The sequence below is a fragment of the Synchiropus splendidus genome, chromosome 5 (genome assembly GCF_027744825.2).
Source record: "Synchiropus splendidus isolate RoL2022-P1 chromosome 5, RoL_Sspl_1.0, whole genome shotgun sequence".
In the NCBI taxonomy this organism is placed as follows: Eukaryota; Metazoa; Chordata; class Actinopteri; order Syngnathiformes; family Callionymidae; genus Synchiropus; species Synchiropus splendidus.
Window position 1 is genome coordinate 14,010,167 of NC_071338.1, and position 27,477 is coordinate 14,037,643.

A 27,477-nucleotide genomic window follows, 5' to 3' on the forward strand; every position below is an offset into this window, starting at 1 on the left:
GAGTGAGTGTTTCATTTATAACTTGTGACGGTGATTGAAAGAGACTTGCATTGTACATTTAAATGAAGAGTCGGACTTCATTTATTGAGGTCATGCTTCTTCCTACTTATGAATATCTGAATTGTCTTGTTTAATGACCAGCCATTGGGATTTTAAGATGCATTGCTTTCTTTTCTTCATTTAATTTCCCTCAAGTGTGAAGGTCAAGCATGGTTGAGAAATAACACAGTAATTAAAAAGCCTTTCAGAGAGAGAAACCTCTTGCCCACATGGAAAACCACAGTAGTGAAAATTGCTTATTTTAATGTGCATCAACACCTCAAAAACTCTCGTCCTTGGTAAGAAGGTCAGAGAAATGCCAATCGTTTTCAGTTTGCTTCGCCAATTTGGAACATTCATCTTATTCTCTTGCTATTTCAGTAATAGCCAGAGAGAAGTACCAGGAGCCTGCTGAAGGTCGTAGCCTTGACTTCATCTGATATGATGAGCAGTGGTTCCCTTTTCACAGTCTGCTCTTCTCTTCCCTCTGGGCTTTTATTTTCTTTGAAATTCCTAAAATTCATCTCTCCCGGACGTGCATTTCTGCTGCACAACTGTTATTGAAAATGTATTTAGCAAACACACCGAGGAAAATATCATTCCAGTGTAGCCTGTGTATAGTGGCAGCTGAGGAATAATTGACAGTCTCCCGACCCGTAGTGGATTTATTGCAGGTTGTTTGTCAACATGCATCCTTCCTGTTAAGTATGCATGTTGTAATACTTTTTTGCCGTTTCCCCTAGAGCCTGCTTTTGCTGTAAATCATGTAAATAGCTAAGCTAATAGAGCATTACCTCCAGTTTCATCAGCAATTACACAAACAGAATAGTAGGAATTGCATGAGGTTTAGAGGGTTTACACTGTATCAATATTAAAGGAATATTGTCAGTAATGATTACAAATATTTCATTTTTCAGTTTGGAAACCCTCAGGTGGAGCGAATTGAATTTTTTATTGACTTTAATTTGGATTCTATTACTTCTTGTATTTCAACAGTTGAATTATGGCTATGAAAATTAGATGATTCCCGAGTAAGGGTGTTTTTTTTATCTGTTGTAAATCAGTGTGTCTGGTCTTCTTTTGTGTGCTGGATTTTTTTGCTCACTGGTTATTGGTTTTCAATGTCACATTCTTGCAGTGAAGAAAAACCTATATATGCTATGATGGTGGTGAAAATAGTCATGTTACAGCTCCAATCTAATAACTATATTTAATCTCAGCTATAGGAGAAAAGCCATTATCTTTAACTGCCTTACAGCTTTATATTGTTTTGTGGCCAGGAAGGATTTGGCAGCAACGAAAAATCTTTATTAACCTCACTTCGCTGTGGAGGGGAATCATACGAATGGGCGGGTGCTGCAGTGCCATTCACAGTTGCCACCACTGTACTTTGCAGGACGAGCCGGGTTGATCTTGTTGGAAGTTATCATTATTGGTGGTTTTAAATTTTTCATATCGCGATAAGTAAAAAGTAATATATCGTTCAGCCCTCGTATGAACAGGCGCATACATTCAAAGTACGAACAGCTTCAAAATCAACGATGCGTGGCGACACTTTTGCTCTCCCTTCAATGTGGTCTGCGTCCTTCCATCTTCGCAACATCAACCGCCACTGCCCTCCCCTCACCCCACGCACTGCCGCCATCCTCGTTCACAGCCTTGTCACTTCCCGCTTCGAGCACTGCAACTCCCACCTCTTCAGCCTCCCTCACTAATCCCTCATTAAACTTCAACTGGTCCAGAACATAATCACCTGAACCCCCTCCATCCAGCACATTACTCCCGTCCTTCAACAGCTCCACTGGCTCCCTGTTTAGTGCCGTATTCAATTCAAGGTCCTCCTGTTTACATTCAAAGCCATTAACAATCTCATCCTTCCATATCTGTCCCATCTCCTCTATGTTCACAATCCCTCCCACACTCTAACAGCCTCTTCCTCCATACCCCTGTCTGTTCCCTCCACCTGACTCACCAATATGGGGGGTTGTCTTGGGAACTCATTACCACCTGCACTCAGGAAGATTGTCTCATTTAACCTTTTCAAATCACAACTCAAAACTCATATGTTTCAAAACTGCCTGACGCACCTCATTTTCTCGCCACATCCTCTGCTGTTTTTATTTCTTATTATCTGTTGTTTTTAAATTTGTTTTGTTTGGTGACTTTGAGTGTCCAGAAAGAGTGCTTTAAATAAAATGTATTATTGTTATTGTTATTGTTAAAATTGTTGTTGCTGCTAAAACACCATACAAGCACATACCTTGTTTCATGCTAGCCGCTGATCCACAGCTGAAGCCAGCCTGACAACTTGTTTACATCTCTTGAAGGCATCCAACCACCGAGCTATTTCTCTAGCTATCTAGAGAAATAGGAATCTAGCTGTTTGGTTTACTGGTTGACTTTCCAACTGGGCATGAGAAAGGAATGTGTAAATAGTGTGCTGTGTTGTGTAATGGTGCCATCAGCTGTGGGTCTGGCTGAACTTGTGTGCTATAACGACCTTATATCATGGTACAAGTGCCTAATTATAGAAGACATTACAACTCACTAGATAGAAGGAAGGGGCTCCTGGGATTAGTTCATTTACCTCGTCCTTTGAAATGATAGACAGCATCACACAGCAATTATGTTGCAGAGATGGCTGTAATAAATGTATATGAAGGTGTGATGAAAGAATTTCGGCACTGTACGATCGGATCACACAAAAGAGTGGACCCATTTGTCATGATTTCACATTTTCTTTCCCTGTTGAAGTGTTCTCTTCATCTTTCCACGCCTCTCACATCCTCTGTAAATTCTGTTCCATTTCCTCTGCTTCTGTTGCCATTGCTGTTCTTGCTTAAGGTGCTATTTGCAATGCTAATGAGGCAGGGCAGCAAGTAATGGTTTGTGGGCAACATAAGCTGCCTGGAATATCAGCGATATGCTAAAACGGGGCAGCTGAGACTGCTCTTAGAAAGGTCCTTTCATGCCAAATGATGGACAGTTTTGAGTCCATTCGCCCTCAGTTATGTAGACATTTTGCATTGTTGAATGACCTTGTTTATGTCCTAAACATTTCTTGAGATTTTGACTGAGATTATGACTTTTTTCTCTTTACATTGTGTTCTTTTCAGGCTCTTTAAATAACTGTATCACATCCATCAAAGTCCACTTAGCCAGTGAAGTCCATTACTGTTCAGGATGAAGCTGTTATTGGATCCTGAAGCACATTAATGTTGTTTACAGTGTTTAGCATCATAACTGTTTTTTCAATACATACAGCCATAAATGTACAGTTCATGTTGCCAACTATATAATCCACCAGATGTTTTATTTTGCATTGTGTCTAATTGTGTGCCAAACATCTGTGAATAATTTGGTATCTTATTGTAAGTTTTTTTTTTGTTAATCCCTGCGATGGTAGCACTCTTGTGATGTTCCCCCAATATGCTTTTTGTCTCATGGATCACATATTCAACAGTGCATGTTAATATACTTTTACAGGACAAACATTCCAGCTCATGTCATGATCCGGTGGTTTTCACTCAACGGATACCAACTTACTGTCTATCTCTGCTCTGTCCACGTAATTGAGATTACAGTCACGTCAATAGCAGAGGCAGTAAATGGATTATTGAACAACTGTAAGTGCCTCTCTCAAGAGCTGGCCGTTTGTGCTTTCTAGTCAGATACGAAATCTCTAACAATAGCATTAGAGTGCATGGAGCATCTTTATGGTTACAACAAGGACTATTTATTTTACTGCTCTATTTTTATGTATTTATTTAGCCTTTACAGAATTTCATGGGAGAATAAATGGGCTGAAGATGAGATTATAGATACAGTATTTCCTTTTCAAGTGGCAGCTTTCTCTCTTAACAGAATGTAACAATTTTTAGCTAAACTAGAGCTGGGGAGTATAATGGCTATGGCTCACTTTCAATATAGATATATACCTGTACTTACGACCACAGCCAGCAGATGTTTCTTTTTTTTTTTTTTTTTTTTTTTTTTTTTTTTTTTTTTTTTTTTAATTCAATGTCTGGCACTGCAGCCCGCTAAACAGCCTGGTATATAATGGTATTCAATAGAAAAAAGAGAAGACATCGTGTATCCTATACATCATAACAGCTATGAAACCTCATCAATTTCAGGAGATGTTTCCAATGTTGAAGGACCAGGATGGAAAAAAAGATCACTGCTCGCTTTATTGGTTTGACCTTTGGAGCAGCTAATAGCAGACTTGTTAAGCCATTTGGCCTGGTTTCAAGTTAAAAGTGTTTGAAAGTAATGAGTAAAATCCAATGTGCCTTTCTATAATGGACGGGAAGCTAATAGAATGAAGTTAAAACTGGATGGAAGGGAGAGAGGAAAGCCAAGCTGCTGAGTTTGGAACCCGTAGGTTGTTGGAGAGATATTTTTGCTGTCCTGGTTGAGTGAGCATTCATTTATTCTTTTCAGCGAGAGAAGACGAGACTCAAAAGTGCTCTATTTTTCTTGTTGGAGTCTTGGTTGAGGCGCAAGTAATAGTTTTCTGGCAGTGGGTTTTATATTTTGGGAATGTGGGCCAAAGCTGGTTAAATTAAGTGGTGCAGAGTTTGGAAGTTAAAATTCACTGACTTGTGATTTATTGACTTGTCAAGGCTTTTGGCTTTCCTGTGTTTTATTGTTGTGCAACGCATTTTGGACGACTGAGATTAAGGAGGAGTTCTGAGAAATTTTACGTTCTTCTCATCACACCCCTGACTTCAAAAATGTTTATGAGCATCTGAGCTGAATATTTCTGTCTAACTCAAATGATCATAAAGATTTTGCAGATTTTATAATGTCAAATAAATCATTTCTCGCATTACTGCTTTCTGTCACCTAAAATGAAAATGTAGAGAGACATCTGTGAGTATAACGTTGAGATTGGTTTGAGGTGTGGTGTCATGTTGTGAATCAATGCTTTAAGCACCTGAAGTGTATGTGTTATAGCAGCTTGAGTGTTACCATACATTTCTATGTAAAAAGGCTAAACACCGTCTGTCTTGGGTTTTGTCCTGAAACTTTTTTTTTCCCTAGAATTACAAAAATATGGTATACTTTGGATGATATGGATACATAATCTTGCTTTAGTCAGTCCTTTAAAACATGTTGACTTCAGCAGAATGTGAATCTCTAATTATCTGTTTCACTCGCATGGAGAAATGCTCAACTGAATGGAACCAAATGGAAATCAGGTTTTATTATATTATCATCTCCCAAGATGATAATAAACCTGGCATGTCAGTCGCCTGTGTGTCGAAAGTGTCCAAGAACTTGAATTCATTTCAGAACCAAAAGGCGAAAGAAGATTCTCTTGGCCTAATAATGATCTTCCAACATGCATCACTTCACCTGCTGACAAAACAAATTGCTTGATGTAAATGGTTTGTTTGATTTGGATGGAACACCAGAGACTTTGATGCTGCCGTCTTTGTGCCTTCATTGTGTGTCAGAGGAATTAAGCTCACTCTGTTACCCGAACTGTCACACTGTAATTTGAGGCTATTTAAGAGGAAATTGTTCAGCAGCCTAACACGCGATAATGTTGTCTAATGTGCAACACAGCAGCTATACTCCGACAGAAGATTTGGGTACAATTTAGGATTGTCAAGACAAATTTAAGGGTTTTAATGGTACAATTACCATCCTGCTTCACTGAATATGCTGAAACATACCAGTTATTTTCCCATGAATGTATTGTTATTTAGCTGTTATTTGAAGGTCCACGACAGAAGGGGGTGATAAGATGCATAGATGGGTCTTGTACATTATCTACAATGTGAGACGAAATGAAGCCAGCATTATATGTAATGTAACGTTGCAGTGTTCTATAGCTGAAAGAAATGCAAGCTACATCATAAGGCATAAAATAATGTCTCAGTATAAGAGTGAATTTATATTCATGAATTCATTACCTTTCCTTAGTGAAGCCATTATTCATCATAGATTATTTCCTGTGCCAAGGGACGACACTTTTGGTGCAATGGCAGTTTCTGAAATCTTAGCAAGTTATTGTTATGTGATGGCCGCTTTCAGTTTGAATGAAAAATCGTCTTGGAACTTTGGAACATGTGGTGTCAATGAATGTTGCTAAGGATGTAACAGTTCACTTGGTCCATAATGTTAAAATATTTTTGGCCTATTTAGATGTTACAAAGAAGTAACATCAGTACACAGAGTAAAATGTTCAAAGACAACATGGTGGACAGTCAAACAAAGACGAAGCTCAATTGCAGACACTCAGTCTTGATGGATTAATATTTGTATATGCTGAGTGGGACATAGTTTTTCAGTCAATAGTGTTTGACCTTGATTGATCTTACCAAGATGATGTTGGTTCCTTTCTGTTTCGATGCGCTATAATCGTCCTGCATGGTAGATAGCTGGGTGTTGACAACCAACGTGATGGAAGGCATAACTGTACGCCAACAAATACCTACTGTGGAGTCTCACTTTTGTCATGAAGACTCATTCAGCAACAGATTCTTGTGTTTTTCTAATGGGGAAATATATTCCAGTCCTCAAACACTGTCCCACAAGGTCGAGTCTTTAAATATGAAGTGCATAGCTGCCCAGAGCTTCATTGTATGGCCTAATTGCTTCTGCACAAGCGCCCAGAGATGAGTAATGAAAATGAGTTTTGAAATCTTTCTCATCCTGCCTCAAATCTAAATTCTCTCATCAGCATGCCGCCTCTTCCTGTACTCTCTCAAATATGCATTCCTTTACTTGGTGATTATCAAGTGCGCTGCCTTATTCACCCAGAAGCTTGTTAAGCTCTCCAGGAGCACAGTTGACCCACTTTACATGCAGATCTGTTGGCTACACCACGCTGACTGCTGCTTTCTCTGTTTCTGGTGGAAACTTGCATCAGGGATCATGTCCACGAGGAAAATTGGAATTGAAAATGAAGGCAGTTTCATTGGCCGTAGCCTGCAGGCCAAAACATACATTGTTTATTATGGGAGTATTGAACATATTGATTTCACAAAACTGCTCTCTATCTCTTTGTCCTCACTGGCTTTAATCGAGTTTGACTAAAGCGATTTGTATGTTTTTCATTATTGACGGCAACACATGAAATCACGATGATCTCCTAGTAAAACAAGCGTTGTTTCTCCCTGTTGACGCTTTCATTCCCACAACGCATTCTCTCAGCGCAGTTGCGATCATGATGTTTGATGCTTGGTGTTTTTGGTTTTTCCCTCATTCAGGGTGGGAGGAAGTGTTTTACTTCCTTTTTTCCTCTGGGGAGATTTTTAATTTATTTCTTTATCCTTTCATTTTCCCCCACATGTGCAACCACGCCCTCGCAGGACAGGATATGGACACACAAAAGCAGTACTATGCAATTACTCGCAGAGATATGCCAGTCTCCTTGCAACACTCCACACGTACAAGTGGCCTCCACACATATACACATTTGGTCTCCTCACTGCTGTCTTTTCATACTCTCCTACCGCTGCACTAATTTGGTGGAGATTATGGCAGCTCTGACTAATGCCCTCCATACGTTCAATGATGCAACGCATTAAAGATGCATATGCAGCAACTACCACTGGGAGTTTTCTAGAATGATTTAAAAGCTGATTGGATGATGATAGAGATGTGATGTCATGGTTAGCCATTGCAACGATGAGCAAACGCTCTTAATGGCTTGCTGATATATGTTGTTGCCAATGTAACGTTGAGGAAAATAAACTAGCTACATCTTTTCACATTGTTTTGCAGGTAGTTCAGCAGATGCTTTTACTTAAAGTGGTGTTACTCATCAAGGAAGTAAAAACCAAGCTACTTGAGTGAGCTGAAAAATCTAGTGAGTTTGCCATTTCATTTTATTTGGCTCCCAGCAGAGACATACTGTGGTCAAGATGGAAGAGATGGAAAATCTAGTTTTTGCAGCAGTATTGACAGTCAGTGAGAGACTCGCAGACTCGGGAGGGTTGCTGTTGAGTGTGCCCGGGATTCAGTGGGTAAAGTGAGTTCACCTAGCAAATCTTTCTCATCTCATTTTTTTTGTCTAAAAAGCATTGGTGTGCTTGAACCAACATTTCAGTTTTTACTTCAGTCATCACACGATCCTTCCGAGGCACCAATGTTTTCACCCTGAGATTTACAGTCAGCTCTTAACTGTTATATCTTTTTGAGACATCTTCAAATTGACCACAGTGAGATGACAGCTGAAGAAGAAAAGGTTCCCTTGAGCCAGCTAGGATCAGACTTTCAAAGTGCATGTTGACACTTTAGTCTGATTATGGGATAGAAATTGGAATTTCTCGGAGATAAAAATTCAGTTAAAAACCTACTGCTATATACTTAATATATCATATAATGTTAACTATACATATCAGTCAATCATGATAATTCAACACAATTGCTGAGTCCCAAGTCCAACCTAGATGTCTCAATGCGTCTCCCCGCTAGCTCTTGCTATTGACAGTTCAACTATATACAGTTGGACCGGACAGACTCGAGAGGTTGTGTCTCCACCATTCGGTTCACTCAATGATGCATGTAAATCAGGACAAACCACCTCAAATCTTTACCGAGCTTTTCCATCAGTCGAGCTATTCTCCATTCCATGAAATCGTGGTCAGTGACTACATGTTGGTGGACCAGGCAGAGTCACAGCAGACGATGTTTCTTTCCATTCACATCACATGCTTTTATTTTTGCTTCATGCTACCAGTTCTGTACTGAGATTTGTTCTTGAAGAGGTGGCGTGATCAAGAACCCAAGAGCAACCCCCTCAGAATCACACAAGCACTACTGCAGCGCTCTGTAACGTTTCCTGTGAGGTTATAAAATTCCCAGATTTTTCACTCATCTTTGATGCAGCCTGCAAGAGTCAGTTTATCTGCAGAGCCTTGGCTATTCAATTACTAGATTATGAATACAGCCGCTCCATCAATTCACTCCTTTCTAATCCTGATCAATAAAGTGTATTCTTATCATATTACACTTCAACCAAAATGACTGCTGTTTCAATCGTTTATGTCTCTAATGAGGCTGTAAGAGACTCTATTCAACGTGAACAGGCCTGAACCACAAAGCCACTAACAGCAGTGACCCGTGAAACGCCGCTAGCTTTCTTCTCTTCATGAGCAGCAGCCTCAGGCAGCAGCCCAATACGTCTTCCCACATTCTCACACACATCTGCCACAGCGGGCTCTGCTGCTTTTTGTCTAAGGGGCAAGCGATCCACTTTTAATCTTAAAAATTACTGACCCATTTAACCAGACTCTTTCACTGCAGAACTTGAGGCGCAGCTGCTGTTGGGTGCATATAAACTGCCCCAGTCATCCTTCTGAAGGGTGTTTAGAGTGTTAAAAACATTGATATAAATAAACTATACGAGCATCTCAATGCCGTTAGCATTGCCTCTCTCACACAGTAATCGCAGTCACTGACATCACAACACATGGTATGACAGCACACAAAACAAATTGTTACCTTAAGAGGGGGCCACACACATTAGGATTTAATTTATTTTTTTTTTCTGTCAGAGACCCCGCAAGAAGAGATGTGAAAAAGCCTGTCTGTGGTACGCCCCAATAATCTGAACACAGCACAGCACACACATTTAGATTCTGAGCCACCGCCGATCTTGAAGCTCATCCACTAAGCCTGAAATTCTGCCTGATCATACGTGATAAGGCGACGCATCACAGGAAAACAGGACATATCCCAAAAGAAACATCATAGTAACTGGATGACAGGATCACTAACACTGCTTGCAGGACTCAAGTTAGTATATATGAAGTGATGGATCACGTGAGGATGGCTGTCCATGTGCGATGTTTATTTCCTGCTCAGGATTAAAGGTTAATATTTATTGAAAATCTTGTCAAGATCATCAAGCAATCCGCCCTGTCGTCATGCATGTGACCCCCTTTTAGTCCTGCAATTGGTCTTCAAAAATGCATGTTCAGGTTTTTGTCCATTGTTTGATGGTCTTTGAGGAGCTCTGTGCATCAAGCATTCTTCAAACTCGCACAGACAACATTACCAAAGTGGTGGGCTCGCGATATTAACATATATTCTACCATTCTTCTGAGAGCTGCGATGTTAGCTCTCCACTATTTTCACCATGGTGATGGCGTTAAACCCTTTGAAGAATTGCTGTCCTGCTTAGGGAGTCCGCTGCCTCTCCACCCCTCCATGACCCTGGAACAGGATTCTTCCTCAGACAGACTAAAGTGTATTTGAAATCTCAGAGACATTCTTTCTGCCTTAGCGTTTCATGTGTAACCAAATGAGTGTATAGCCATTGATGACTTATACATGGACGTATTCGCTATCATTTCTATTTGTTAAATAAGTCTTTAATAAGACGTCACCAAGCATTTTGATTTGTGAAATTAGATTTCGCATCTATGATCCGCTGTATTTCCACAGCTCATCACAAATCACATCAATATTTACACGTTCCAGCAAACAGAGATCCTATTAGCTGGGTGAAGTAAATACACATGCCCCTGTCACGCTCCGCTTTGACACAGACAAGATTAGAATATCCTCCCTCGCTCATAAAGATGCTTCTGTGTCCGGCTCTGGGCTATCAATGCAGTCCTGCAGGAAGTGAAGGTTGCACAATGTCTGACGTCGCTGCATAATTCATCAGTCTCCATCAGGCACTAACACAACTTTCTCCAGAAAAGTGTGGAGCTTTTCTGAACACCTCCGTCACTACCTTTGCCTCCTCTTCATCACTCCTCCCCCACTGCTGAGAAAAATCGATGGCATCTGCTGCCGTATAAGCCGCCTCACTGCCGGGGGATACAAACAGCAGGTGAGCTACATTGATTAAGTATCAAGCTATTCTTGGAGATGATTTCCAGGTTTTTGCATATTGAGTAAACATTTAAATATTGGCATGGTGAGAGTATGAATCGAGGAGCATTAACACTGTTTTCTTACTTTGTCATTCTGGGTCTGTACAAATGAGCCTCTTCATGTCTCACACATTTGTTGTTGTTTGTAATTGTAGTCATCGTTGCTCTTTGGATTCACTGTTATATGGTTGAACTGTAGCTAGCTAGTTATTACCTTTAGCTATCCCTGATGTTTGTACTATTCACCTGAACAGATGTCAGTTGGGTATCACTATTCTCCTCCAAGTCGTTTCTTTTAGGCTCAAAGAATGGTATAAGTGTACCCCTTCTCACTTTTGAACTTGACTACAAGTATCGCTGTGTGTGCACAGATCATGTCGCACATGCCTGCACCGCTGCGGCGGTAATTGCCGTGTGACAAAGAGCGTGGGTGACCTAACAAAGATGCTTTAAACTGAGTTAATTGCATGTTTTGGCATATTTTCAGTCTCTCCGGCCCACCTGCTTCAGTAGGAACCAAATGTTCTTTTAAAATGTCAACCTCTTCAGGTGCTATGACTGTGGCGGTGACAGGCAAGTGTTAATCAGGAAATAGCTCTTTCCCCCGCGCCCTTGCTCCTGTCGACCTCCTGACCACTGACAGCGTTTCTTTGCCTCAGCAACAGATTTGGTGTGGTGCAGGTAATGTTTTCAAATGGTCGTCCTCTCAATTTCCATTTTTATGAACAATCCAGTTAGCTGTGTCAGGGAGACGGATGGGGTGAGGGCCGCTGGATCAATGCCATCATGCCTCAGGCATGTTAAAGAGCTTGTCCCCTCTTACCTGACACACTGTTCACACAATAACCGCTGTTGTCACAATCATGGGCACACATTCCACTGTCTGTGTCTTTTTATTGATTGTATACTGTATGTATGTATATATATATATATATATATATATATATATATATATATATATATATATATATATATATATATATATATTTCCAGTGGTACCTCGGTTTTCGAACATCTCGGACTTCAAACAAATCAGAGTTCGAACAAAAATTTCGAGTTTTTTTTGCTTCGGATTTTGAACGCAAATCCAGAACTCGAACGCCCCCGAAAAAAGCCATAAAAACCATAATATGCACTAAAATCCACTCCTACAAAAGACTATTTTAAGGCTTGGAACGCATTATTTCTTTTTCCATTCATTGTAATGGGAAAAATCGATTCAGATTTCTAACAAATCGCTTCTCGAACGGCCGTCTGGAACGGATTGTGTACCACTGTGTATACATATATATATATATATATATATATATATATATATATATATATATATATATATATATATATATATATATATATATATATGAGAATTTTGCATCGATGATTCGATAAACACACAACACACTCGCTGTATTGGACTTGCATGAATACGTTGGGACCATAATGGCGCACCACGCTCTCTAGCTCCACTGCGTTTGACAGCCCACACTGCCGTGTCACTGGAGAGTTTGGGGGACTTTGGTTCACGATCATAGTTTTAAACTTATTTTAATACAGGAAACGTTTGAGAATTACATTGGTCGACTCTGAGTCTCTGGATCAAAATGAAGTGATGTGAGACCAACTGAGTTTTTTTTGTCTTGTTTTTTTCCCCCCATCAACCCCATGGGTTGAATCCACTTGTTTGTGGGTTTCCCCCCACAGTCCAAAAATGACACAGTTTAACCATGGAGTGAATGAATGACATTCTTGCTATATTATGATCTTGGAACATTTAGCGCTCTATATCCTTGGAACCAGAGTGATAGTTTGATTATAGGCAATTTTGGTGGGAGAAGATAATTTTAGTTATTTTAGACAAATAAAGTTCCTAGCATGGAAACTTGCCGTTTGTTATTGAATGAATTTTTCCAACAGTCATTCCAGACTTCTGTCTGTGGTCGGTCATTTCCTCTGTCTATGCTAATCCCATAATGCGTTGCAAACCATTTGATCATACTACTAGCAGGAGGCTTCCTGAGATATAGAATGGTCGAATAATCTTAACAGGCTGTGAACTGCATTGAAAAGGAAAGACGAACATATGGGCAGCTTGTGTGATCGTGCCACACTCTATGTTCCATTAAAACCCTGACATTCATTTGTTCTTTCTCAGTTGGATACTGCGAAATGCAGAGCTAGATGACCCACATCTAAAGCATCTCTCTGATTTTGGCTCGCCTGGATGTTTTCTGTGACGACTCGAGCACTTCAGAGGAACTGAAGGACACTTAAAAACAAAATGCTGTGCAAAAGCTTTTGTTGAAAAAAGCGGTGAAAAAAAGGCATCATAATTTGGTCTGAAAAATCCCAGCTGTTATTGTTTTTTTGTCTGCAGCTCCTTGCCAACCCACACTCAGAAGCAACACAGGCTTTTTTGTAGTAAGAATCATCTGCAGTGGGAGTGAAATCACTAACCCTGGCAGGGCTTATATTCTCTGCTTCTCCCAGTTGAGCTGTTCAGCAGCACATGAAGCAAAGTGATAGATAAATCCTCGAGCAGTGTAAGATTAATCACAAACAACACTGGTTATTAGACAATGTCAGGCGAGTAAAATGGGCTCCCCGGTTTGTCGTTGGCGTCTTTCTTACTAGCCAATTTTAATCCCCCTCTGGCTTTTTATGATAAACGACATCAACATACTCTGGCCAATTGTGGCTTCCTCGGATTTGAGTGTCTGAAGGAGTCTGAATACCCTGAACATGTTTTTGAAAAAAGCAAGTCGGAGGTTTTCTTTCACACCTCTTGTGTAAATGTTCTGCTGTCTAGTGCTGAGGCTAAGAAACAGATGTGTTTCTCATTATTTGAAGTGGTTGTTTTGTGCAAGCGTTGTTTTTTTGTTTTTAGTATCTCAGACATCCCTTTAGCATTCTGTCTGCCTGCTCTGACCTAAGGCTGCCAAGATGTTCCTAAACCAGAGTGAGATGTGAGACTCCACTCTACCCAAGAAAGTGCCACTCAGAGTCTGGTGGAATAGTTTTCTTTTTCTCCAATTCCAGATATTTTTTAAAATAGCTTTTTATTGAGTATCAAGCCCAGCGTAATATTTGACTCTTTGGATTCAAACTTGGACGTTTGACCCCACTCATGAATTCCTGTTTCTCTCTCCACTGCTGGTGGACCATGTATGTAAGGACATACATATCCATGAATCAAAATGGAAAAACTGCCTGGCTGGTTTCCTCCACTGCAGGTGTAAATGTTGTTCTTCTGCCTGCAACATGCCCAACTGTACATCAGTGTGTTGCCACAAAGCAATTCACGGTGCGTCTAACACTGACCTCAAATCAAGTGTGTGTGTGTGCTCACATTAGTCATGTGTGTACCTGCGTGCGTGAGTCTGTGTACCTTTTTTCTTGGTATGTGTGGATGGAATGCCTGCAGGGGTGTCAGCAGAGGTTTAAGATATTCAGCTTTCTGTCAGTACCGACACATTTCTCCCTCTGCACTGCTGCACAGATATGCAAATCCTGCCTCCTCAGAATGCAGTGCACCAGATCAGCTTCAAATTTTATTCCATTCTGCACTCACTCTCCCTCTGTTCTCTCCATTTCACCCCTCACCCCCCGCCCCTCCTCCCCAGTCTCCACTCTGTCTTTGGTTTTCTGTTTGGTTGGTTTTAGCTGCTCTGTTTGTGGCACATGCCCCCAATGAGGAATTGTAGGAGGTGAGAGGATTTGGTCTGAGCAGCTTGGAGCCGAGGCTTAGTGCAAATAAGCTCTTCATTCTTTCAATCTCATACTAACTACAAGAGGAACAAGGTGGCCACAGTGTTTGCCTTTGAACACATACATTCCCATGTTTGTTTTTTAATCGGGTCTGCGCTCCTCTGTTGTTGGGTTGTTTGTATTGTGCGCACATCGCAGCATAGCTCACTCTCCTCTGTTGTTAATTATCAGCGATGGAACGGTAACAGCATTCATTGCTGCTGGTGAAACACAATTAGTCAGTTGCCAAGCAGCTCTCCAAAAGGCTATCTCACCAACACACAGTGTCATCAGTAATCTAGTCTTAGCATAATCTAAATGCCAATGTCTATCCTCTGTGATCTATCCTCAGCCCACACTACATTTACATTCTAATTAGATGTGGCCGCGGCCACTCTATAAGGACCCTTTTTAATAACATGCCTGCATTCACCTTTTCATAGTCCCGCAGCGGCTGTAAAAAAAAAGTGGGCTACACTTTATATTTTGTCCCTTTGACATTGTGGCGACTGAAGATTTAAGTAGCTTTTAAAAGCCCCCCGTACCCGAGAGTGTCATACCCGACAAGATTTTCTTGTCTCCAAGGATGAATTATAAATAGGGTGGCATGAAATGGAGATGTGTCAAAGTGTGAATTATATGATAACACTGTATCACACTTCGTTTGCCCACAATGGGCGACATCGGATATATAATGCTCCATATTCTCATAACGTGTGAAAAAAGACTTACTCATGCAGCATTCTAATGATATATATGGTTTCACCAAACTAAATATAGGACTGTCAAAACAGTCAATATATATAGTATAATGGACATAATTGGCAAATCCCAAAGCTGACGTCATGTATTGTTTGAAACTCTGAGGTGTTTCTAGAATAGTCACGAAGCAACATCTTGCTTGATACCTCCTGTGGCTTTCCACCCTGAGCCTTGTCCATACAGCAGATTTCATAACCCAGTTCGAGCTCTGTTTTTAGCTCAGCTCAGCAAAATGTGCTGATGCAGTTCACTCTTTAACTTGGGATGCGCCGAACATTCGTGTGACGTGATCAAACATCGTGCACAGCAGCCTTGGCAACATAATGTAATAGAATGTGGTTTTTTTTTTTAAATACAAAAATGCACTGTGGAAAAATCTGGCAACACAATCCTCCACTTTCAGCGGTGACAGCACTGACTCCATGACTCACTTCCCGGTCGGCTGGTGACCACACAGGAGCGGTTCAACCCAAGTTGAAATGATTTTGACTTTCCGAGCCATTTATTACACGTTTCCCATTTATTCGATCATTTCCTTTTCTTTTTGACAACGTTGTCAAGTATTTTGCGCGGCTGGTTGCGACCGTTATTGTGTAAGTTTTCGCTTGAGCGCAAGAATACAATTGCAGTTTATGATAAGTGTTCAACGAAACTGTCTAGTGCCTTCTGTCGTGCCTACCAGCCTATTGTATTGTATTGTAACAAAATTGTGTTTGTTTTTTAAAATATCATTATTATTATTATTTCTAAAATCTAAAGCATAAAAAAAGAAATGTCCAAAAATTCAAATAATCTAAACATGAATTTTCTTTGACAAACATGCATGCAGATGTTTTCTCGATTATTTATGCAATATTAAAAAAAAAAAAAAATCTCGATCACATTGGATATTCGGTATTATTCAGTATTTGGCCTAGCATTTAAAATTACATTCGGCTTCAGCCTCAAATTTTAAATTCAGTTCATGACTACTGATTACTAATAGTACTATTTGACCTCCACCCTTCCGTCATTTTTGAGCTACTTGGACATAGAGCAGGAAGTCAAGTTACTGTCTCGTTTTGCTTTTCTTCATTCTTGAACACATCCATCTGTGTTTGCACCACTTGCCGCTGCTTAACACTTTGTCAGCAGCGCAGCAGATATTTACCTTCCCCATGTTACAGATGTGTAAACACAGCAACATGATTGAAAAATTGACTTTTTTTTTCACTAATAACAAGAGCTCTGGTCAAATGTGCAGCTGGAAGAGTGACAGCGCACTTCTGATCACTTAGGTTTGGCCTGCTTTTTCTAGTGCAGTGACTTTCTGAATGTAATTTTTCCAACAAAGTCATTTTGGTTTTCTAAATGCAGCACAATCTCATTAAGTCTTTGAATGTTGTGTACTTCTATACTACCTTAAGATTCAAGCCAACACTATATGTGCGCTATTCTCTATAGTATAAGTTTGCAGAGACTCTTAGAATGTTAGAAATAGTTTGTTTTATAGAGATGTATTAAATCACACGGTGACCTCATCTCAATCTGTTATCTTAATTCCCCTCACAATGTCTGACTCACCAACTTGAGCGAGTCGCTCCACGCCTCTCAACTTTCAGGCAGGTCTCTAAATTCTACTGAGAAGCCTGCAACACAGTCATGTATTATACGTCCATATTTTTAGAGTGGCTGCAATAAGTCACTTCTTTATGTCAGGATTTTATGCTCCTTAAAAATTGTCCTGCAGCTGTTCTCGCTGCAGAACCACCAGAGCAGCATGATGAGTGGATCTTCGTGGCAGAAAATGAAAACTGTGAGCGATAATTGGAAAAACAAGGTGACAAAGCTCTGGGCAATATTTAACAACCTTTCATTAAGAGTCTATGTTTGGCGTATTCACCGAATATATTCTGTGAAACCATGCCCCGGAATCGGAAGCTGTTTTGGTTTCATCATATAATTCATTTTTTTAACCATCAAAGAAAATAACAGCTGATGATTTCAAGAATCTACTTCAGCTCGTAAGCAAGTCGCTCTTCAAATAGAAATAAAGCTTTTATGTTTCCACCGCCCGCAGCTACGAACAGGAGTTCTTATTCTGTTCTCTCTAAATTCATTGTGGACGTTAACAACCCCCTTGAGGAAGGACGCTACATTTGATTTAAAAGTCGGGTGTTTGGCATTTGGAATAAAGTGCTATCGTAAATCAAACTGTAAGAACACAGTCTCCTCAGTTTGGCATTAATAATAACCAGAGGACTCGTGAGTTCACTTTTTTTTGAGTAAATGTTTTCAGTGACCTCAAACTGCCGAGAGAACTGTGCCAGAATACGTTTTGATGGACACGGAGATGTTTTGGATTGGGGCTTTTTGTCGGCATAATCCTGGTCTTGATATAAATTTGTGTCAATCTAATCTCCTCTCCCTCAACATTTAACAGCACTTCTTTTATCATTGCCCTACCAGCCATTTTAATCTCGCCGAGAAGCCAATTAAACAGTGGAGTTACAGAGCTACAACTGCAGGTTTTCTCATGCGCTTGCTGCTGCTATTCCTTCTGAACACTCCAACAATTCAAATGGTCCAGTCAGTGCAGCTGTTTTATTCCTATTTAAGTGATTTTTAGGCAAATCTATATGCCTGCTGAGTGTTTGAAGCTGTTGACATTCAAGCAGTCCTACTTGGTTTGGAGCTAAAAGCAACATGTGTATGTACATTTGCAGTTCCTCCAATTTCCTTCTTGTTTTTGATACGTTAAAGCTGCAGTTGGTGACTTTGAAAAAGCCATATACTCCCAACAGCGCTCATTCTCATGGAGAAACAAGGGTGGTAGTCTAACACATCTGAGGCTTTTCTGCCAGACTCTCACAGAACTTGTTTTATTTCTACAACATATTTCACTGATTTAAAGACGCCAGTACTGCGTTTGACAAGCTAAAACTTCTACACAGCGTACTTGAAGTTGCAGCCCTGGTCTCTAGTAAGGTTTAGCAGAAGGCTATTATATGTGTAAGTGAGATGTCATTTTTGTCCTATATCATTTGCACTAGCAGTTTCTATAAACTGCAGCTGTATGTTCAAGTTGTCAATTAGTGTCCCCCATTTTTTTACATTTAAAACCTGCAGTGTGATTAACATTATATATTGCTACGCATTTTAACTTGGAATGTCACAAGTTCATATGACAAAATGCATTTTCTCAGTTCTGGATAATAAAGATCACATTTTTTTTAGATTGCTGATAGACTTGTTAATATTTAGAATCTCAGAAAATACCCTTGTGATTGCTAATGTGGCAGCTTCCGGGGGAAGCTTTCACCCAATATGTCTAATATTTTTCATGATTATTATTGTTTATTATTTTTTTGTTGTTATTGTGGAATTTGCTGTCATGTTAAGAGTCAAATTCAGTAAGGGATAAGTAACATAGTTCAATGTTGAATTTCAACTGAAAAGTTTTTAACAATCTTGTATTCTTTTGCGCCACATTTTTGTGTACAGGAAAATGAACAAAACATCATCTCCAATTTGTGCAACCTCTGCAATCAGAGTTATTGCCGTCCCTGTAGTGTCAGACACTGGTTCCCCGGCGTATTGTGACGAACTGTCATGTGCGTGACTTAAGCCTCTAGCAGTGTGACGATGGTTGGGGAAATCACTCAGCCATTACAGACTCTCAATGTCTGCGAAAACAGCTCCAGGCGCTGAGGTTTGGACAAGCTGAAGTATGGAGGAAGCCTTTTTTTTCCCCCTGTCCGAATGCATCCTCGTAAAGTTTCATTCGAAACACCCGTCGCTTACGCCGCCATATCTGTCCACGTGTAAATTCACCAGTTCAGCACAGACAGCGCAGGAGGGGAATGTAAATGAGGTGTGACTAACAGCAACAGTGGATTCCAGGCAAGTTATCATCTCCTCTTTTGCTCTTCTCCAACTGCTACAGAGGGGTGGTTCGCATTCAGTTTGGTGCAGTGCCCAAGGCTGTTAGCTTGATTTCACATGCAGAATGACTTTAGCTTTAGGTAAACTAAGCCCAGGGCAGATAAGGAAAGGAGGAATATATTGAATGGGGGATTTTGCTAAGCTGCAGTTATAATGAACCCTATTCAGCTTATAATGAAGCAGGAGTCTTTTTATTCCTTTTTAAGTACATTGAATTCCTAAAAAACGGAAAATTCCTGCCCTTACATGCCGTTTCCCTGAGAAAGTTGAACTCTTGGTGCATGTTTTCAAACACTGGATTTCATCGTGTTCTAGTCAGTAAAAATCTATTGGACGTTTTAGTCATCCTAAGTTGTTTTCCAACTGTCACTTTAAAATTATTTGCATTATTTGCATTTAAATTACAACAATCTGCAAACTCTGCTTTTAATGTCACTCAACACGCCAACGTCACCCGCGCAACAGCTGGAGAATGACGTCAGCACAAAGTCAGAAGTGTGTAGAGTCAGAAAGTGTCAAAAGTACAGGAGCATTTACTCTTGGATATTAAGCTCATAATAATGTAGCCACACATTCATCGGTGGAAAGTAGCGTCAAGCTAGGCAGGGAGGTTGACCTTTGTTTTGGATCCATGGCTCCAGACTGGATGCTCGCGATGGAGCCGCTGCAGGATCGTAGGCTAGCCGACGCATGTGTGGCTACATTATTATGATGGCGTCACCATGTAAATGGGATAAAAATGTGGACGGGCAGTTGTGACAGCTCTGCGTAGTTCGTAGGTTGTCTACCTTGAGGAAACTTTTAAACCAGCCAGTCGCTGCACAGTTATCACATCTAAACTCGCCACTGTTGTAACCAAGGTAGCAATAACTTCTGGTATAGCTATAGGTACTCGGGACAGAATTATGTTAGAACAAATGCTCGGTCTCTCTCTCTCTCTCACTCACAGTCATATAACACGTCTACTACAACTGTATAAAACAGTCTACATATAGAGCTCATGTAAGAACCTAAGGGGTCATAAATCTAGTCACTAAGTCTCAGTCATGTTGAGTATTTATTGTTTCTCTGATTTTTCAGCAAATCAGAGAAACATGTGGTGGATACATTTCCCATACAACACCACCATGTGATCAAGCTGATGAGAGCTGACAAATAGCATTCTATGTATGATTATCACTGATGTGGGGCCACTTTCTGACAATCATTTGAACTTGAGGGGAAATACTTGATTTTTTTCTTTTTTTTTTTTTTTTTTTTTTTTTTTTTTTTGTATTTTTTGTTTAAAGCTATTAGAAAAAGGACACCTCTTTGTCTTTCAATAATACGTGAAATGTCATTTTTTGTTGTGTAGCCGTAATATAATATGCACATTATTGAAAACATATATGGTAAAATACTCATTTGCTAATTTATTGCACAGCTGCAGCCTAATCCTGAGTCTTGTCATTGGTAGATTTCTGCCCTTCATTTGTGGCAATGAGAGTGATGACTGATTTGGTGCTGTCATATGAATCTTATTCTGGGGGTGAAGGTTGTGCTGTGCAAGTATACATTTGTATGTAATGCACTGCAGCAACCCCTCTCTCAACCTGCGGAGTAGCACACTGCCTGCACGGCTTCTATCCTGTGTAAATTGCAGAGAGATGGAACGGCTAAGAGAATTTTCTGCCTCTGCCGTGGGCATTGGAAGTAGTGACTGAGTGTGTAATGGGGACAAGCACCACTGCAGAGCTCAGCTGACTTGCATGTTATTGTGGTTTATTCAATTTTACACCGAGTAGCTTTATACACACCCTTTGAAGTTCAGCAAGTAAATTGCCTGACTGGAGAAGTCAAGTTCACAGCAGTGATGGATAATTAGATTTCGATAAAACAGGCTCGGGAAATGGCGAGTGCATTTCTGTCAATGGCTCGCTGGTCAGTAAGATTAAGGGGCTGATTTAAATGGTGTACCCAGTCTAGACTTGTGCGAGACCTATAAACCTCAGGTTGTGGCTGATTCAGGTCACATTTTTGTGGAGGTCTACTCTATATTGGATCATATCTAGTACATTTATAAGACATTGTGGTGCGTCTATAAGGCTGTTTGAAGACATAATTTATGGCAGTAGTGTTGTGTCATCCTTGTTTTTTTTTTAGCATGGACATTTTCAGTGTGTTATGTCTATCACTGATAATACTTAAATTAAGTTGTTGTCATGACCATGCATGATTGTAACCCCTCTTAACCACTGCGGTCCTATGTGGAAATTACATTTTTGCCTCTCAACACCATCTTTGTCTTTTAAAATGTTGATGTATTGGCCACAGTTAGAGACACTGTCCACACCATCTCGACTGAGACACAACAGTATTTCAGAAGATTTAGAAGAAGATGGAAAGAACACTGAGTTTTATTACAATTTTGTCATTCAGTCCAGTGTATATGCCATTGTTATTACTAGGTTAATGTCTTCTATAATGACTTATAAAGTCATTGTAATGTTTTTTGAATGTCCTAATAATGCATCATAGATGAGACATTTTGGTACAGTGAGACCCTGATTTATCAACGTTGCAATTTATAATTGGCACAATATTATGGGGACATTCCTATTTAAATGAAGATTGTGTATTCTATGGTCGCAACTTTGATTTGGGAGAAACACAAGCACATGAATCCAGCATCAAAAACCTCCCCAGCATGTGTGAAGCACTTATGAATAATAGCATTATTGAACTATCTTTGGAAAACAATATCAGCATTTGACTTACTGTATATCAATTTGACAACAAAAGTGCTTCTTCTTACAGTAATTTAAATATACAGTATATGTATTAATGAAGTGGAACAGCGTAGTATTCTTTGCTATGAGTTGTGAGCTTGATCACGGATGGAGGTTTGTTTACAAGTGAATAGAGGAAGTAGTGTAGCACAAGAGTCTGTTCTTTGTGCTTGTTATGCTCGATTATAGGGCACTGCGCATGTCACAGTAGTTTGTTCAGATTAAATGCTTGCTGCATGAAAATGCACATCTGAATCAGATGGTATCGTAGAGTGTCATGTAAACAGGAATGTTTTATCTAAGATCAGAATACATTCATGCAGGTTGTGGAAAAAGTTCCCAAACACACTTGTAGTCACACATTACTACATAGACATAGCAGCAAAGACACTGACTGCTGTGTATCTTGTACCTTTGACAGATGCAGACCACCATGTGGTGTCTTCATAAATCTTTTGGTGGTTTTGTAGAGTGACCAAACAGGTTTACATTTGTTTTAGTTCATACAAGCCTTGAGCAAATCGTCCTGTGAGGGTCTGTTGTTCCCCGCTTTGTTTTTGTTGTAGTGTCTTTTGAAAGGGAAGACGCAAGTGTTATAGGTTAAAACGTAAAAGCCAATAATAACCCTCAACTTGTGACACTATGAGTTCTACACACCCACCTAAGACCATTGATGCGTGTGGATTTTATGCCGCAAGTTCAGAAATATGTGAGACATGAAAAGCTTTCAATACAATGCGTGGGCTCAGGTCATATGATACAAGGACTTCAATTGAGCTAACATTGAATTCGGAGCCGATTATCCAAATGTTGTTTTATGTGATGAACGTGTTTTGCAAAACCTCAAGGAAACTGCCCTTCTTTGATGGCCAGGAGTGCATCTATGTGGGTTTTGAAGAAGGACGATATTTGATCCTTTGAGTGTGGAATTCTTCCACTCATTATCTTCTCCATGACTCTCTAATGGGGCCGTGGGGGCTGGATCCTACGTACACACAGACACATGTAGACCACCACTCACACACACACGCCTACTGACAGTTAACCATCAAACAAGAGTGCCCAGAGGAAATGGACTACCTCCACACAGAAATGTTGAGTTTAGAATGTAGGTCACGTTTTAATATCTTGCTTTTATCTTTGGCTGTACTGACTGACGCTTGCCTTTTGGTCCCTTGCATCTCTGTCTTTATGAGTTCATTTGCAAAGCCTCGCCTTACATCATCCCTCCGATTGGTTATTGCAGCATCCCGGTGGGATTTACTGTAACAGAAAGCTGCGCTGGTGCTGTATTCCATTTGAGAAGTGCTCCACTTTTCACTCTCTCTTTTTGTGTATCATTAGATTGAGCAATTTCCTCTTGTCGCTCCGCTATGAGAAGGTGTTTAAACATGTGTATGTGGAAGGCTGTAAGGGGTTTATTATCTTGGTGTGTTGGGACTGGTGTGTAATAAAAAGATTGGATTCAGAAATATGGCTTTTCATTCTTGGGCGTAGAGGCAGCCTCTTTCACAGAAATGAAACCAGCCAATTACTCTTGGTATTATCACGGCAGGGTGGCTGATGGCGCTGTGTTATTGATGTCCAGCAGCCTCTCGGTGGACATCCATTCCAGCCTCATAAACGCTCTTTAGATTGCTGCTGTTTGATTCCCATCCAGATCCCTTTAGCTTTGTGTATTGCAGGTAATGGTAATGATGTTGTCAAGTAGAGTGAAAGACTGAGTGTGGGTTCTGATGGTCCTCTGCAGACAACCTCTGCCTATTTTATGGCCGAGCTTGTAGCATGTGAGTCATAAACCTTTCTGCAGCAATCTCCAAACAGTGCAGCGATCAATGGGAAATTATCTCAGCCGATCGATGGGGCAGCCTTTTCTAGCTCAGCCCTCTCCCGCTGCCTTTCTATCTGCAGCCCTCTTGCTCGCCGTCCCTCTCCTCATCCCTTCTGTCTCATTTCTGCTGTCTCTCTGTTTTTTCCACCCACTCTTTCATTCACCCCCCGCCCTTCCTCCCTTAACCTCCCTTTCACTTTCCTTCCCTCCAGCTCTCGCGGCTGCACACCGATGACTCTGAAATGCGACAGCTCAGCAGCTCCAGAGCCATTAACAAAAGTCGCCTTCACACATGGAATATGTAACGCTGCTGGAATGGCTTTCCTGGCGAATATAATGAGTCTGACACACAAGCAGACACGCAACTCTCCATGACAGCTTTGACAGCGAAGACCACTTACGGCATTGTGCATTCTTTTAGTTTGCAGATGGCTGCCAAAGAGCATCCGTCCTGCTCGTGTTGTCCCTTATTTGACAGCTTTTTAAAGGTGCTTTTCAGATGTCTCATTGACATTGTCTCTTCATGCTGCTGTGTGCACAGCACTCCTCAAACTTCAGGCATTTTCAGGGCTCCCGCATGCCAATATGTTTAACCTTTATTGCTTGATACGCCGCAGCAAACCCAGGAATTATTAATGACTTCATTTGTGATTCATGTTCGGGTCATATTACGTTTTGGGGGCATGGAGTTGCTCGGTCACGTCCAGTGTCTGCACTTTGCCCACTTCTGGGGCAAACATCACGTGGCAATGAATTATAAATACATGTGCAGAACTACTTTGAAAATCTTTTTTTTCTTGTACAAGGCAATAGTACAGATTTTCTGCGGTATAGTAATTAAAATAATTTTAGTGAATTGCATCAGACAAAATGTCAATTGCTCTTTTTTTTTTTTTTGAGACGCAGCAGTGACATCTGTACTTCATAGTGTGCATCTTGATTGTGTTATTCGTACAAAGGTATGTGAAGAGATGATGTTTGTTTACACGCTTCAGTAGAACTTTCTCGAGTAGTGACAAGATTTGGGCAGTGTCTTCGATTTTCGTCTTTACAAACGTAACTACGGTTTTCTCATTTCTCCTTCTTTGCAGTGAGTGATAAAAAAAAGAAAATAAAAGCGAGGCAATAATATTGGGTGAAATATCACAATATGGGTGAAAATGAGCCCCATGTGCAGGCTTGTGCTATCTTGAGTACTTTTTGTGGTATTTTGTTCCTGGTTTGTTTCACTTTCATGATCTTGTGAGATTCTGTGGCCTTTCATTGTTTTATTTTGTCTTTTATATGGCACTTTATTCGGCATTGGATGCACAGCGACAACTACAACGGCTCAGCAATGTAGCATCAATGAGCTGCCTGTGGCAACATTCTGCCTCCCATCTTTCCACTCAACACAGATGACTGTTTTCATATATCACCCACTCATATACCTGAGTAGGCTCCTGCTGTTCCTCATACTTGCTTGGGCCCAACACATAACCCCAACAGTGCAGTCAGTTGCCCATTAAATCTGCAGTGATCACAACCTGCTTTACCAACCAAGAGGTACGCTCTGAAAAGAAAAAAAATGTGCTGACTATCTAAAAATACTTATTAATAATAATGGATTTAAATGAAATCCAATTTCAGAAAAGGAGCCACCTGGGTCTGTGCCAGGCGAAACGCAGACTAGCATGATTGAAGGGGAAGTGTGAAAGCAGTGAATAAGGCAGTTTGACAGCAGAAAGGATGTGAAGTCATAAACAGTACAACAAGCAGTGAGATCAGTGAAGAGAAAACCTCCTTTAGAAGCATTGAAGTGTAAATAAAACATTCACCATCATCCACTTATTCCCTTAATGGGGACCAAGGGCCGGATCCAAGTACAAGTTACACAGGGCAAGAGGCGGGGCGCACTGTGGAATTTGAATTAAAGAATAAGTTGGATAGACTGTCAAACACGCGAAAAAGCGCATTCCAACTGCATGTTAAGTGAATTCTACTTGAGCATTCCTTATTTATAACCCTCTTAAGTACCCTGAAATAGACTTTCTCGTGTCTGCCTCATTTCTCAAAACAGCCCTTCTGACCTCCCCCCTGAAAGACGTATCATTAACCTTTTTGTGGCGCATATATATATATATATATATATATATATATATATATATTCCAGAGGTGTTTCCACACCTTGATAGCGGCTGCTTCCAGCAAGCGCATACACTGACAGCATTCAGACAGGCTTGGAAATGGTGAGCAAACAGCACTTCTCTTAAACACCTTGTTTATGCTGCAGCTACCCACCGAGTTGAGCCATAACGTGACAACATGAAAAGAAAGCACAAGTGACAACCACCAACCCTGCCTGTTTTCCTCTCTTCCTCGGCTCAGCCAGGGGGAAAACAGACTGATAGTTCCTGGGCTTGACGCGCGGGAGGCCTCTGTTACACAGACACACTGGCTTATTATTTGCTTGGCAGTTGAGGACCCGGATCACGGGGTCAGCAAAGTTCATCAATACCCAACAGGCTCTGTTCTGCGCTGCAAAACAACCTCGATATTTGGAGAGGAAAGAGATAATTGCGGAAGATTAGAGGGTCAGCTCACATCAGATGCTGCCAAGGTTTTATTTACACACCACAGCTCCAGTTGAAGTATGAATATAAATAGACTTGATGAAATCCCTCTCTGGAGTTCTCAGCTGTCTCTCAGCCCTATAAATAATCTCATCTGAGCTGACGTGTATAAGATTAGCATTTTATTGCCCGAGCATTCCACACAACAATGGAGGCTACTGTTTTATGGCTTGTAAAATGACAGCATGCTAAACAGCAAGTTTGAGCAGGTGCTGCTAACGTGCTGCCGCCGGTGATGGAACAGAGTGATCTCTGGCATTCCTGGGAGAAACAGATAAAAAATAGACGACACAAGGCTGCGTGAGAGGAAATCCCACGGATGTGGAGTTCACTGCGGAGATACTGGCTGCTGTCAACACACACCCACAGTCGGCGTCGCAGAGGAAAAGTGGACGGCATGAGAGAATTCAGATAAATAATGGTGGTGTGGTGGGTGAAGATAAATGTGTTGACATGTGATCTAAGTGTATTAATACTTGCAGAAAAGCACGCCGCTCAGCCAAGGAGCTAATTTCCCATGACTTTATAAAGCGATCAGTCCAATAAAACAAGTTCCACAACTCAGTAATTGTGTTGGCTCACAGCAAAACCAAATTCCCAGTCGGCATTCAAACTCGCACCACTTGTGAAAATGTGGTGAATGTCTTCACCACAACTCCAGCAGGTATTTAGGTCAGCAGCATTCCCGAGTTTCATGAGCTTTTTCAAAACCGTCTTACGGATTCGAATGTTTACTGTGTTTCATAATGTCGTGTTTTCCAGTTTCTATTAAGTTTGGATCAGAGCTATGTGCGTGAGCCACCATTCGTGCCAATGTGGAAACCCATAAAGCGACAGAACTCCACCAGTATCTGATGTCAAGTTCACCCAATTCCAACCAGTCCTGAAATCTCCGTGAACGCCCTTGTCAACGTTTGACTTTTTTATGAGTTTTGACACATAAATATCTGAGC

General features: G+C 40.7%; 1 protein-coding gene across 1 annotated transcript in view; it reads left to right on the plus strand.

Annotated features, from left to right (window-relative positions):
- Positions 1–27,477, plus strand: part of trip4 (thyroid hormone receptor interactor 4) — a 63,749-nt gene that overhangs the window by 35,421 nt on the left and 851 nt on the right. The gene's annotated exons all lie outside the window — the stretch shown is intronic.